The 13,185-nt window shown below is 39.2% G+C and overlaps 1 pseudogene; it reads right to left on the bottom strand.

The window, feature by feature from the left end:
• Nucleotides 1-11,132: 11,132 nt before the first annotated feature.
• On the bottom strand, nt 11,133-11,962 carry LOC138145198 (large ribosomal subunit protein eL8 pseudogene; annotated as a pseudogene).
• Between the last annotated feature and the right edge of the window lie 1,223 nt (nt 11,963-13,185).

The raw sequence follows: 13,185 nt of genomic DNA on the forward strand, positions 1-13,185 counted from the left end.
ATTGACAGAGCACCTCCAAATTGCATTGGGGTCACTTCCAAACCCCCTCAAAAATACTGAAGAATCCTCAGAAAAGGGTGAAATAACATACCCACCTTCAGGTAGGGTGGGCCAAGGAAGTTACTGTTACACCAGGAATAGTGAAAAGCTCACTGTACTGGATATTAACTGACCTAGATTCCAGTATTGGCTCTACCACTAGCTTTGGGGTCAGTCACTTTGGTTCTTTGGAGTAAGTTTCCTCTTTTGTTAAATAAGAAGGTTAAATTCAATATCTCAAAGTCTTTTTCTAATTCAAACATTCTGTAAGTCACAATGTTTCCAGAGGCCAGTCCTGAGTCTTACAAGGTCAAACTAACTAGGTGATCCAGAATCCTAGAGCTGAAAGACACCTTAGAAAAGATCTAACCTAATTATCTCATTTTACAAAAGAGAAAACCCAGGCCCAGAGAGGTCAGCTGACTTGCCCCCAGGCCATACAGTTAGTAAGTGGCCAAGACTTATTCAAATTGAGGCTTCAGTCTCCAAGTCCAGGATTTATCACTCTAATCCACTCTTCCCCATCTCCAGAAAAATCAGACAAGCTCTCCAGGTCAGTCTTGGCTCCTCCCAGAGCATGATGGGTAATTTTGATCAAGTTCTATAACTTTCTATGGCTCCTGGGTCTCAGAGTGTGCAGTGGAGGTCATTCTGTCCGTTTTGCAGAGGTCGTTTTGAGGGTTTGTTCGATAGTGTATGATTGCCTGTGAGAAGTGCAGGCAATGATGAGAGTCTGAGGCATATCAGGTGGGTTGGGCTGATTTACTGTACATTGCTAAAATGAAAAACAATAAAACATGAAATAGATTTTGTTCTCTCGACAAGAACAAATAGTACAGTGGGCAGATACTCTGATATTCAGCCCTGGAGCTGTAGGTATCTGTCCTCATGGAAACATTAAACAATAGGAGCAAAAGACTTTTCAGCTCCTAAAAGAAGAACTAGTCTAAGGTAGCTGCAACCTTCAAATCAGAAAGAGAACCCATCTGCATAGATGAAATGTAAAAATGCAAAAACAAAAGTGTAACCCAAAGGGATGGGAATAAGTTAAATCACAGTTGCTGCCTCAGGTAGAAACAAAAGGACGAAGTAAATTGAACAGCTGTATGCACATTGGGTAAGAGCAGAGAATACCCACTGGGTGGCACATTTTCCACAATGAACTAGATTAGGGTTCCTAGGGCTGGGGCTATATCTTGTTTATGCCCCGCAGGACTTAGCATGGTGAGTATGTTTTAGGTCTGCAATATACTAGCTGTATGACCTTGAAAGAGTCATATAACCTCCTCTGTGAGCATCATTTTTTTTAGAAAATAGTCATAATAGTCCTTGCACTTATCATGTCAAAGTATAGCATTTTTCTAAGCTCAAAACACTATATTCTTTATCTGGGGTTCATGCATGCCTTAGGAGTCTGTGGATAGATTTTAAGGAGTCTCTGACTTTGGATAGGAAAAATAAATTACATCTTTATTTCCTGGTTTCCTTATTAATCCTATGTATTTTATTTTATATGATTAAAGACATTATTCCAAAAAGGGGTCCCAAGGCTTCACCAGACTGCCAAAGGGGTCTTTGATACAATGGTTAAGAACCCCTGGCTTATAGCTTATAGCAATGTGGTGGGGATAATGGTGAGAAATGCTTATTTGAGTATATGTTGATTAATCAGTAAATTGAAAAAAGTGCTAGTCATGGAGACCTGGATTTGGATCCTGGCATTGGCATTTATAATCAGTGTGACCATGGATAAATCACTATCTCTCTTTTTAATATTTCTTCATCTGTAAAGTGGGGAAAATTGTATTCATCCAACCTTAACAGGGTTGATTCTAGGAGAATACTGTGCAAACCATAAAACATTATGAAAATGTGAATTATTCTTATTACACAGCTGGATTTTCCCAATTTATTTTCATCAATTTCTGGAAACTAGCAATAGAAAAAAAATTATGAAAGAAGTAAAACTTAGAATCATTGATTTAGTCCTACAAGTGACTTTATAGGTCCTTTGGTCCCATTCTCTCATTTTATAGAGAGGAACCTTGAAGCCTCGAGAGCTGAAGCTGCTTGACCACAGAGAGTAAGTGACAAAGCTATGATTTAATAGGTCCTCTAGTGCCAGGATCAGCCCCTGTTCTGTTTTACCATGCTATGTCATTGTTTTAATTTCTCCCATATCCCATTTTTATTGAAGCTGTTCTCAGGCACAGGAGCTTCTCACCCCCCTCAACCTTTAGGGTCTCAACATCCTTATGTTCTCTTCTTTTTCTCAACTATCAAATCCTAGGCAGTTAAGTAGATTGGGGGTGGGATGGTGGAGGTTAAAGTCAGGAGGACCTGAGTCAGAATCTGACCTTAGACACTTACTATCTATGTGACCCTGGGCAAGTCATACAACCTCTCAGCCTCTGTTTTGTCATTTGGAAAATGAAAATAATATTGGCACCTACCTCACAGGGCTGTTGTGGGACTCAAATGAAATAATATTTGTAAAAGTGCAAAGTTTGCAAACCTTAAAATGCTTTATAAATACTAGCAATAATGATGCTGATTCATACTATGGTGCTCATGATGGATGAGATCTTATTATAGTCCCTCTTTATTAGCTTAATAATATGTTTCTGGTAAGATAGCATAGTGAATTTTGAAAGCCTAGTTCCTGAGCATCTTCATAGGGAGGAGAGAGAGACAGAGACAGAGAGAGAGAGAGAGACAGAGAGAGAGAGAGAGAGACAGAGAGAGACAGAGACAGAGAGAGACAGAGAGAGAGAGAGAGAGACAGAGAGAGGGAGACAGAGAGACAGAGAGAGACAGAGAGAGAGACGACAGAGAGACAGAGACGGAGCAGTGAGTTTCAGAGGAAGGATAGCTAGGATGTCCTAATCAAAAATTCTATGAGTGAAATGAGTTGAGGAAGGATGGGAAGCTCTCAAGAATAAATTTCTGAAGATACAAAAAAACTGTCCCGATGAGGAAGAAAAACATGAGCTATCTGAAGAGACTAATGTAGCTATACAGAGCACTCACCAATAAACAAGTTTAAAACAGATCTATACAAAGGCAGGTAGCAGAAAATGAATACAAAAGTGTGTAATGATACTGTACAAACACAGTCATGATTGCTAAATCTCAGAATAAACTCATGCTGGTGAGGAAAACTAGGGACAAGAAAGGTTTTTTTTGTTTTCTGTTTTTTCTTTCCTTAAGTTGCACTGGAAGGAAGAGGAGGGCTGGAGGAAGGGAGCTGACCACAACTCAGGGTGGCTGGGACACAGTAACTAAGAGAAGAGCTTCTCAAGTCTTTTTACTTCAGTTTTGGACGTCATGTGACAGTGGACAGAGGCCCTGGAAGGCAGAAAGATGGCAGGTACAAGTTATACTCACGATACATAGAGGACCCGAGGCAAGTCACTTAAATGCTGAAGGTTCTCAGGAAACTCTGTGAGATGAGAAGTTGCAGAGAAGGCATCTCCCCACCTTTGCCCCACGGTTTTCCTGTTCTAGGAGTTTCCTATGAGTGAGAGAGATGAAAACTTCTCAGACTACACTCTAAAATCTAGTGAGGCTTTTCATGGGAAACAGGCCCTAGTTCCCCTTCACCGGAAACCACATGATTTACAAGGACTCAAAACTCTCCTCAGTGACACCTCAGCATAAGATATGCCAAATAAGGACAGAAGCGCTTTCTCAAATGTACATTGGGTGGTCTACTGTTTCCTTGTCCCAGTACTCAAGGCAGATTGCCGTGCTTAGATTGTGCACCTGACTTCCAGCCAATGGAAGAAAAGGGTCAGCAAGGCGTGGGGGAGAATTCCCCATTAGGATTTTACAACTTTGCCATGTCCTTTTGTAAATTGCTTCTTCTCCCTGACTATTTGTCAGAGGGGGGTTTGCCCTTTCTTGAGATGGTAATAAACCATCTTTTCTGCTTCCTACCTTGAGAATCCTCTGTGTATTATTTGGGTAAGGATTTCTGTTGTACAGTTTTGGGGTGTACACACCTATACCAATGAAATCACAGATGCTATCCCTATCTATTTCCTGCAAAGTATGACTGAATTAGAAAGAACACAGCAATAATGTCTAATACTACCACACAAACTAGATGTTAATATAGTTATTATTTTTATAAGCAGTCAATTTTTATACCCAAGAAAAGTGATAACAAAAGAGTATTAACTCACTTTTTCTGAATTTAAGTCTCCTGCCCAGGATGGATTATATATATATATGTGTGTGTGTGTGTGTGTGTGTGTGTGTGTGTGTGTGTGTGTGTGTATGTACTATATATATATCTCAGGTACTGAAAAAAAACAAAACCCTGGAAACACTGATAACTGTGCTTATTCCACTAATCTCAGTGTTAATAACATTGGCAAACAGGAGAGAGAGAAAATAGATTGAGCAAACTCTAGGCCCAAGAATTTGACTTCAAATTCTAGGTACATTCTAGAATGTTTTATTTAAAAAAAACAAAACAAAATATGGTTAGTGAATACTTAGAAAAAGGAGAAAATTATAAAGAACCAGACCTTTCAAATTTTTTTTCAGTTCCTAAATCTCTCCTTCTCACTTCCCCTTACCTTTCCCCTTGAGAGGGCAAGAAAAACAAAACATGTTATAAAATATATAAATTAATCAAAACAAATTCCTGCATGAACCATGTGCAAAAAAAAAATATCTTCCATCTGTACTGAGTCCATCAGTTCTCATGCTGTGGGCAGCATGATTTATCATGTGGTTGGTCATCTAGTAAGGCTTCATCAAGAACAGGTCTTAGTAGACTAAATTTATTTTCTTTTTTGATGGGGTTGCTAAATAGGCAAATCAGAGGAATGCCATTCATATTGCGTCCTTTGATTTTTGCAAAACCCTTGATAAAATATTTCTGGAACTTCTATGAAAAAGATAGAGAGATGTGGGCCAAATGTTAGGACAATGAAATAGATTCAGAGCTAATTGAATGGCTGGGCTCCAAAAGTCATAATTAATTGTTTGATGTGAATTCTAGTGGACTGTTTAAGGGTTTTGTGCTGTGCCTTAAGCTACTATTTTCATAAATGACTTGGATAAAGGCATAGATTATATGCTTATTCAATTTGCAGATGAAACAGAGATGGGGAGGGTGTGCGAATAGCTAAGACACAGGATGGCAAAGGTTCCAAAAAGATCATGGCAGAATAGAAAATTGAACTGATTAAAATAACATGAGAAACATTCATCTGGGCTTGAAAAATCAACCTTAAAAGTATAACAATTAAGATATGACTAGAAAGGGCAGTTTGAAGATCTGGGGGTTTTAGTATATTGCAGATTCTATACAAGTTTGTGGTATGATAGTGGGGCTGAGAAAATTTATGTAATTTTAGACTAAAGGAAGCAGAGAAAAAAAGAGCCGATTATTTAATACCCTGCTCTGATAAGACCACATCTTCAATCATGTTTTCAGTTCTGGGGACAAAATTTAAGGAGGTAATTGATAAGTTGAAGAGCATCCAGAGGAGGGCAGCAAGTACATTGATGGGCCATAGTTTCATATCACATGGTAGATCAGCTGAGGGAATATTTGGTCTGAAAATTAGAAAAGATTCAGAGGAAACGTGAGAAGTGACTTTAAGAATCTGAAAGACTAGGAAGTGGATGAAACTTGATGGTGGTGGACTTGATCAGTTTGGTACTATCCTGTAAAACTAGGAGAAGGGGATGGAAATTGCAAAGAAGCAAATTTAGGCTTCATAATAGGAAAAAAAATGTCATAATTAAAGGTACTGAAAAGTGGAATGGGCTTCCTCAGGAGGTAGTGGCTTTTCCCTCAGTAGATGTCTTTAAGCAAAGCTTTGCTAGACACTTGTTGGATGCTTTGTTGAAAAGATTACTTTTGGGTATTGGTTGGATTGTATGGATCATAAGTTTACTTACAACTTTGAAGTTTTATGATCTTTGTGAAAAAAAGTAACCAAAAAAACTTCAAATAAAAACCTGCTCACAGAAAATGGAAAATGAATAATCAAAGATATGCATAAACAGAAAAAATAATCTCTGAGCATGATGAATAAATATTATCTATTTAAATAAATTGGAGACACTAGAAGGAAAAAAAAATTACCATCAACAATGGCCTCCAATGTTAAACTGGAAATATCCCGAGACATGTAAGCTTTGATAATTAACACACTGAAGGAAATAAAGGATGAATTGACATTAGTAAAGCAGGAAAAAGATATAATTGCCTTTATGTAAGGACAATGCCTTGACACCAGGAAATGAATAGTACTTGACATTTATACAAAGCTTTAAAATTTAAGCACTTTAAATTATTCTCTCATTTGATCTCTACATCAGTGCTATGAGATTGGTGAAATTATCATGTCCATTTTCAGAACAAGAAACTAAGGTTCAGAAAGGTCAAGTGACTCATCTAGTGTTTCTTGAATGCTCAAATAAATTGGTGATCTCAATCAATCAATTAATTTACTATGTGCCAGGCATTGTGCTGAGCTCTGGAAATATTCCCCCCCTCCCAAAAAAAAACAACAACAGCAACAGCAATAACAAAAGAAACAAGACAAAATGAAAACCCATGAAAACCCCAACACCCTCAAACCCCAAACGCAACAATCTCTGCCCTGAAGAAGCCTACATTCTAATATGTCACCTCTCATCCTTAGCCTCACCACAAACCCAATTGTCTTCTTTTTCCATCATATATTTTCCTCACACTTTTTACTCCTATCCTTCTTCATGTTCCTCATTTATATGCTGCACCTTGAATTTCCCTTCTGCTCCATGGTTGATATTCTTTTTCAATTCTTTGGAGACTGTAGGTTCTGTGTCTTATAGTCATATGACAATTCTAGTAGAATATCATATGGTTGTTTTACTCACAGTCAAAACATAAATTCCCTAGAAGGGATTTGAACCTAAGCCTTCCTAACTCCAAATTCAGTGCTCTATTTATGATATCACACTGAAGCTCTAATGGCAGATTTTCATCCATCAGTAAAAAGTATGTGTGTGTGTGTGTGTGTGTTTGTATGCATGCCTGCGTGTGAGAGCATAAGTGGGAATTTTCACAGTGCTGAGGGGGACTGTGAATATGCTGGTATAGTGCTCAATTGCAAAATATAATAGACTCTCCATACTGAAGACAGAAGCAAAACATTTATTCAGACACCAGAAAACCAAATCTCAACACCAGAAAGTCAAATCCATCATAGTAGCAAAGAAGATAATAAGCCATAACACAGTATGAAGTCATACCATCCTTTAGCCTTTTCACAAAAAAAAATTTACTCACAAGCCTGGTTGTCTGCCTGGTTGCATCCTCTTCTCCCTCCAGCTCTAACTACTTTGACTCCCACCTTCCTCTGGGCTCTGCTCTACCCTTCAACAAGCTCCTTCCACCACAGGCTCCATGTGATTACATTCAGCCTATTAGGGGCCAGGAAGATCTTCAAATTCCCATTCCCATTACACAAGGAATGAGCATAGGTAGTCTAATGTGGTCCAAAATTCAGTTAAATTTTTGCTATAAAAGTAGTGCAGACCTTGTTGGCCTGGACAATATAAGTAGACAACTTCATATAGAAGGGCAGGGGTGAGGAATCTGCAGCCTTGAGACCACATATGGGTTTCTAGGTCCTTGAGTATCCAAGTTTTATGGAAGAAATCCTTTCATTAAGGGGATTTGTTCTGAGAAGTTTAGATTTAATCAAAGGGCCTCACTTGAAGACCTAGAAGGACACATGTATCCTGGAGACCACAGGTCCCCCCACCCCTGGCCCATACAATATTTGCCTTGGACTAGTTGTGTGTCTTTGGGTAAGTCAACTTCTTTGGGCCTCAGTTTCCTTAGTTTTAAATAAGGAATTTTACAAAATGTCTGTTGGAGCCCCTTGTAGCTCTTATATTTTGTGAAAAAAATATTAAATTGTAGAAGACAAAGAGGATTTTTTTTGGTGACATTTCCAAAACTCTTCTCATGAACACTTAAAACAGGTGAGGTAGTCATAAAGAGAGGGGAAAAAATCAGTCAAAAACCAGTCTCTGCCATTTCTGAAATGTTTTAGGTGGGAGCAGGGTCTCCTCAGCAACAAGGGAAAACTGCTAGGTAACAACCAGTCTGGGAATTGTCATGGGCTGAAATGTAAAATAACAACGTCTAAACAAGTTATGGATTTCCACACTTAAAGCATGGCCATCTGACTTACACTCTGACCTTAGTGGGGTGGCAGTATTTGGGTTGAAACTTGGAGGTGAGGGTGGCTGCTAGTCTTTATTCTATATTGGCAGTTTCCTTCATATGTAATTGGAGGAAGTAAATTCTAGAGAACTCTAGCTATTAACAAAAGTACCTTCTCAAAGAGTGTGCATGGCGTGAGGGGGTGGGGAAGAGGGAATAAAAAACAAGTCCCTGGGAGAAGAATTAGTCCTTCTAAACAAGCACCTTGTACATGCTGCCTTCAGGACCATCATTCTTTTCTTGAAGCACTCATACTTTTATATGGGGCTGTCAGGTAAACCATCTGCTTTGTCACCACTAAAGTGCATTTGCTGGGAGTCATTTCATTATATCTCCAGGGTCTAGTCATGGCATCTTTTGGTAATTTTCAGAATAAACCAAGCCAGTGGCTTCCTTTTATGGGAAACTTTATTTTTGTCAAAGTTCAAACACATCCATCATGTCATCTGATGCTCATAACAATGCTGCAGGCAAGCCTGGAAGATATTAGTGTTCACATTTGAGTGAGGATGGAAGGGAAATATGTAGAGGAAAACAGACTTCTCCCCAAATCCCAGTGATGGAAAAAAAGAATAGAACCCAGATCTCCTGATTTGGGGTTTATTGCTCATTCCTCTAAATTATGATTCTATCTTGAAATGATTCTGCATCTCAAATAATTAATCATTGGAAGCATGGTGTGGTAACAAGAGCATTGGAATTAGAGCTGGTGGCTCTTGTGTTCAAATCCTGCCTCTACTCCCTATTGTGTCTTGGGCAAGTGTAATAGTAATAGAAATTTCAAGACCTTCCCTGCCCCTTAATAAGACTAAGTTGAACTTGAGGATCTTCCCTGATTTGAAAATATACTTTGTTCCCTAATAGGCTGCATGTGCTCACCTGGAGCCTGTGGTGGGAGGCTTGTTTTTCAGGAAGGCACAACTTTTGTTACTTTGCAGTCAAGGGTCCTTAGGGCTGTGATGTTCTCTGACCCTGGAGAAGGCTATACATACTTCTGAGGCAAGGTTTTGCTTTGGGGCTCACCTGAGGAAGAGTTCTGTGATTTGGCCAGATGAGACTCTGGACAGTCAATGAACCCTCCAGCTTTGGAAACCCAGATGCTGATGCTTTTCTCTCTGTTGACTAACTAGGTATGTATGTAATGGTCAGACAGATAGAAGCCCTGTCTGATGAAATGTGCTATTTTCTCTTGTAACTTCTGTTTGTATTCTCTGAAGTTCAGGGTGCTCACTTTTTCCCCTGAACTAGGTAAATGATATACGTTTGATTGACTAAAGTAAGATTGTTAACACTTTTTGAGTTGCTTTCCTTTAGAAAAGCAGATCAAAGAACCTGTGCTAGCGGCCATCCTGGGTATACTAAAGTACTTGCTGTTACAGCAAGTCACCTTGGGGCACTGGACTTGGAGTCAGAAAGTCCTAGGTTCAAATCCCTCCTCAGACTCTTACTAGCAGTGACCCTGGACAAGTCACTAAACTCTGTTTTAGTTTTTTCACATATAATATGGGTGGGTTGGACTTGATAGTCTCTGGAGTCCCTTTCAATTTTAAATCTATGGTCTCTGATCTTGTCACTGGATGACCTTTAAATTCCTTTCCTAGTGAACTCTGGTCAGTTGTACCATTTGTTAACTTGTCTTCTTTATGTGCATGACAGCAGATGTTTGCTCCAGCAATGATGCATTTTATTTTTTCTTACAGTAATTTTCTCAGCAGCTCATAAATCTCAAGGCATATGGATGATTCCCACATTTGTATCTCCATTCTCAACACTTTCCTGACTTCCAGAGTCTTATTTCTTCCTTACTGTTCATTATTTACACGTAGGTAGCTCACTATCACCTTAAAATCAATATGTTTAAAATAAAAACTCACCCCACTCTTCCCATCTCATCCCAGAACCCCCCTCCCCCCAAGCTAGCACTTGCTTATGACTTTCTATCTAATATTTCCTTATGACTTTCTATCTAATATCTATATTCTATCTAATACTAATATTAGTATTACTAATATTCTCATCTTTCTAGTCACCTAGACTCAGAACGTCAGTCATTTTTTTATTCTTTTCCACTATGTGCTGCTGATATTTGCTCTAATGATTCCTTGTACCTGTTCACCCCTTTCCATTCCTACCTCTTTCATCCAAACCTAGGTTCTTATCTTTTCATGCACATTTTATTTCAATAGACTTCTGCTTGATATTCCTTGTTATGACCAAAGTGAGTCAGGCTAGAGGAAGGACCAGAGAGCAGTGGGAGCAAAGCTTTCTTCAATTCAATCAGTAGCTGCAGGGAAAGGGAAAGGGAAAGGGACTTGGCCAGGAGATCAAGTATCCACTGCAAACCAAGGAAAACCATCATGGTGGACTATGAAGTATATTGTCAGAATGGGACTGCTAAGTCCCATTGTAAGCAAACAGTACACAGGTCTGTGGTGGGAGATGTCATGTAGGGAACCACAGTGTGTAGAAACATTTAACTAGTGTCTGAGAGGCCTTGGCAGGAGACATTATTCAAGATGCAGAAAGCAAGTAATAGGAGTTGAGGAGATAGATTAGCATACAAAAAGGGTAAATAAAGATCATAGATCAGAGGTCATGGAAAAATTTTAGAGCTGAAAGATGTCCTGCAGTTCTATCCAATACCCTTATTTTGCAGATGAAGAACCTGGGGCATAGAGAAGTTAAATGGCTTACCCATACCCAAGATCACAGCTAATAAGTGTCTGAGGTAGAATATGAGCCTGTCTAGCTGATGCCAAGTCCTGTTCTTGGGATTACTACGCAAGTAGGCGTCACTTTTTTTTTCTTTAAATTTTTATTTTTATGTAGGGAAAAAACAAATGTACATTTAACCCAATTTGGTTGCAAGTTCCTTAACTTTTCCTTTTCCAGCTTGGCAATACAAGCCACTGATTTGGACCCAGAACATTGCCACCCCAGTGACGACAGATCTCGTCATATTTATTGTTATAATTGGTTTTGATGGCTTCCACCAGCTTGACCAGGGCTCCCTTATCTTCAGGGTTAACTTGTGTGAAGGCAATGCTTGTGCAGGACTTTCTGTGAACTAAACGACCGAGTCTTGCTTTACCTTTGATAATACAGTAAGGAACCCCCATTTTCTGGCAAAAGGCAGGTAGGAAGACCACTAGCTCAATGGGGTCCATGTCATGTGCAATCACTACTAACTGTGCTTTCTGGGTTTCTACCAGGGTAGTAACAGTGTGGACACCTGTTCTGAGAACAGGTGGTCTCTTAGTGGGGACCTCTCCTTTGCCTGCAGCCTTTTGTTCAGCCTGAGCCAGCAGCCTTTGCTTCTTGTCTTGCTTTGTCAGGTCTATACTTGTGAGCCAGTTTAAGTAGTTGAGTAGCTGTCTAATGATCCAAAGCTTGGGTGAACTGGTTAATTGCTAGTGGAATCTTCAAACACTTATAAAGAGTAGACCATTGACGCTTCAGTTTGATGTACCAAGGCCATTTGACAAATTGCACAAGGTCCCTTTTGGGCTGGATGTCCTGGCCAATGGCAAAGTTATTGGGACACTTCTCAAACAAAGGATTGACCACTTTCTTTGCTTCCTTCTTCTTTACTACAGCAGAGGCCACAGCCACATTCTTCCCCTTGGCCTTCTTCCCTTTTGGCATCTTGGCCAGCTGAAGGAAAAAAGCTTAGCATTCACTTTTATAAGATTTTGAGTTCTAAGATTACCCCCTCTCCTTCTCCTTCCTCCTCTTTCCTCTTCCCCCTCCCCAAGACAGCATGCAAACTATATATGTACAATCATATTAAACATATTTCCACATTAGTCGTGTTGTGAAAGAAGAAACAAAACAAAAGAGAAAAACTAGAGGAAAGAAAAAAACAAAACAAAAAAAGATAAAATAGTATACTTCTGTCTACATTCAGACTCCACAGTTCTTTCTCTGGATGTTGATAGCATCTTCCATCTTTTGGAATTGTTCTAGATAATTGTATTGCTGAGAAGAGCTGTCCATCAAAGTTGGTCATCACACGATACTGCTGTTACAGTGTACAAAGTTCTCCTGGTACTGCTTACTTCACTCACTTCACTCAGTACCAGTTCATGTATGTATTCCCAGGTATTTCTGAAATCTGCCTATTCATAATTTCTAATCGAACAATAGTTTTCTGCTACATTCATATACCACAAGTGGATGTACATCCCATCAGTTTCCAATTCTTTGCCACAGCAAAAAGAGCTGCTATAAATATTTTTGTATACATGGGTCCTTTTCCCTTTTGGATTATTTCTTAAGAACAGGCTTGATAGGGGTGGCTAGGTGACTCAGTGAATAGAGCATTGGCCCTGGAGTCAGGAGGTCCTGAGTTCAAATTCGGCCTCAGACACTTAACACTTACTAGCCATGTGACCTTGGGCAAATCACTTAACCCCAATTGCCCTATCTTCCCCCCTCCAAAAAGAAAAAAAAACAGTTTGAAAGAACAAGCTTGATGGATGGGTCACAGGAAGGAAGAAAGAGAGTTGGTGAAGTCAAAATTTATTTCTTTAACATCTCTACCCCTTAGTTCTAGAGCCAACCCAAAGGACATTATCTTTCACTATTTCTTCCACTTGAAAGCATTCAAGTACTCTGAAGGCAGAGGTCATTATAGTTACTGCATTTGTCTTTTCTTCAGGCTATACATCCTTATTTTCTTCAACAAATCCTCATATGGGGAAATTTCATGAAGTTTTCAAAATGTAAATTTTGAGGATTTTTAATTTACTAAGAATTCCTCAATTAAGATGAGATAGTTCTCCCCCTAGTCCCTGTCTCAATGGTTTACATCACCATCATCTTATCCTGCTTTAGGTTAAATATCCTTTTCCATTATTATAATCAGCTAAGGACAGGGTTCTGGTACTATAGGACAGAAG

This window comes from Petaurus breviceps, unplaced genomic scaffold (genome assembly GCF_028583685.1).
Source record: "Petaurus breviceps papuanus isolate PSGF00001 unplaced genomic scaffold, PetGlider_PUasm1.0 90731, whole genome shotgun sequence".
Lineage (NCBI taxonomy): Eukaryota > Metazoa > Chordata > Mammalia > Diprotodontia > Petauridae > Petaurus > Petaurus breviceps.